This window comes from Mus caroli, chromosome 11, assembly GCF_900094665.2.
Source record: "Mus caroli chromosome 11, CAROLI_EIJ_v1.1, whole genome shotgun sequence".
NCBI classification, from domain to species: domain Eukaryota; kingdom Metazoa; phylum Chordata; class Mammalia; order Rodentia; family Muridae; genus Mus; species Mus caroli.
In genome coordinates this window covers 78,074,950-78,077,319 of record NC_034580.1, presented here as the reverse complement: position 1 = coordinate 78,077,319, position 2,370 = coordinate 78,074,950, and positions in this window count along the sequence as shown.

The window sequence follows — 2,370 nt, the reverse complement described above, 5'->3', positions numbered from 1 at the left end:
ATGCTTGCTGGGGTAAAATGGCATACGCCTCGCCTTTCTTTGCTAGTTTTATAAGTTAAATTGAGTCATCTCTCTGAGACTTTGAGCATTTCGTCACTCCAGGAAGTATAACGGGAAGTTTAGATGCTTTATGCCCTTGTGACTGGAATTGACAACGAGAACAACGAATTTTTTTAATTTTCATTTTATTTATCTATTTATTTAGGACAACTAATTAAAAATATTTTAAAGAAACAAATAAAAGTGAAACTACCTAGAAATCACAGAGCACAGGTGGAAGGAGCAGGTGGGGAAGGGGAGAAGGTCAGGGAAATTTGCTCATTTATAATAAATCCTTGTATGGAAAATTTTAAATTTAATCAAAAATGAAGTTTCCTGTCTCCTTGAAGGAGACCCAGTCTCTCTATCTTTACCAGGCTTCCCAGAGCAGCCGGGCTCCAGGGCTTCCAAGAGCAGGCACTGGGAGGGATGTGAGGAGGAGAGCCCGGAATGTCCTGGGAGAAGAAAGGGGCATCATGGGCGACTGTTGCACTAGCACAGGCAGAGAGGACACAGGCAAATATTCACTCACACGAACACACACAAACACACACATGAACACACACACACATGAACACACACACACAAAGACACACAGGAACACAGAAACACACACTTATACAGACACTCACACTCGGGAACACACACACAAACACACATGAACACACAGTCACATACAGAGTCAGACACAATCACACCCACTCATGAACTTTCATGCACACACACACACACACTCCCATTCCTTTGCTTTCTTTGGGTCTGTTTTATACTAATTATGGCACTGCATGTTTCTGTATCTCTTTACCTCATGAGCAATCTCAAGAACACACAAGCTGTTTTGTTTCTTTGTTTTTAGTTTATTGTTTGTTTGTTGCATGGTGGGGCATGCTTTAGTACATACATGTTTCACAAATTCTGGGTTTCTTTTGACAATGTCCTTAAGTGCAAATGGAATGCTGTGGTCACACTCATTCCTTTAAACTCTCTCACTTCAACTGCCCACAGGGACCATGGGTTTGAATGGACAGGGGCTGAAATGCCCAGCTCTCTAGGGTCTCTGTGGTGTCAATCATTTCATCTGGGGAGCAGTACCCAAACCCCACCTCTGCCTCACATGGCTGTTAATGAAAGTGTAGCTGAGGATCTCATTGTCAGGCCACAGGTAGGGGGCTGCCCATGTCAGAAAATAAACATGTATGCTCCAGTGACTGCTATGGCCGAGTTACATACATTCACCAACTCCTGCCATCCAAAATATTCATAATTCTATATGAATCTGTTTCCCTTTGCCAAAAGAATTTGAGCAAACAATTCGCTTAGGGATTTAACAAAGCAATCCTACAGCGTTGGAGTATTGAAAGAGGAGATTGCTCCAGAGGGTCTGATTTATTCAGGAGCAAGACTCTGACTGAAAAGAGTCTAAGGCTTGAGAAAGACTCAGCTTCATTCTGTGTTTTTGTGGTACCACAAGTCCAGGAATAAGGTGGAGCCTTAGTTTCATTTATGTTTCCCCACCTTTGAGAGTTTCTGTTTCCTGGGGAAGGAAAGCACAACTCTCCCATTTCCTGTCTTTGCACTTCCACAAGCAAGGGCTATTTCCTGTTAGAAAATAATCATCAATTTACAGTCGATGTGAAATTCATGAGCTCTGGCTTCAGACTGAGACACTGTGTCAGAGAAACACTAACTCCCTTGCAGAGAAATGGGGCATAAAATGTTTGTGTGAACCCTAAACTCTATTCACTGGTTTCTTTGGTTTTGAGACTGGGTCTCAGGTGTCCATGGCTGTGCTTGAATTGGCTGTGTCACCAACAAGGACACGCCCACCCCCAAGTGTTGGCACCCTAAGCCTGTGCCACCATGCCTGGATGACTTTATTTTACTTTTTGATTGTTTGTTAATGCTTTTTAGTTAATGTCAAAAATAAAGGAGTGCTCTTGCAGTTTTCACACGTTGAATTGTGCCCCGTTATGCTCCCTTAGATCTGTCCTCTCCCGTAATTACCTTCTTTCTACCTTCATGACATACATGCCAATCTACAGCTCATATGTGGGAGACCTTAGACACCAGATTTCACACACACTTGGTAAATCATCTACCTCTAAGCTCTATCCCAACCCAGAGCAGAAAGACTTGAACCAATTTCTTACAGATTCCATTGGAAAATGGTGAAACTGAACAAGGAGGAAATGAAACATTTACAAAAAAAGTGTGAAGCAAGAATGGCAAAGGTAGACATAAATTTAAACTGTGTAGAGACAAAGATACAAATTATTTGAGAGGTGGAGCTGGAAAATAGTGGTAAAATGTGTAATATCATGACACACACAC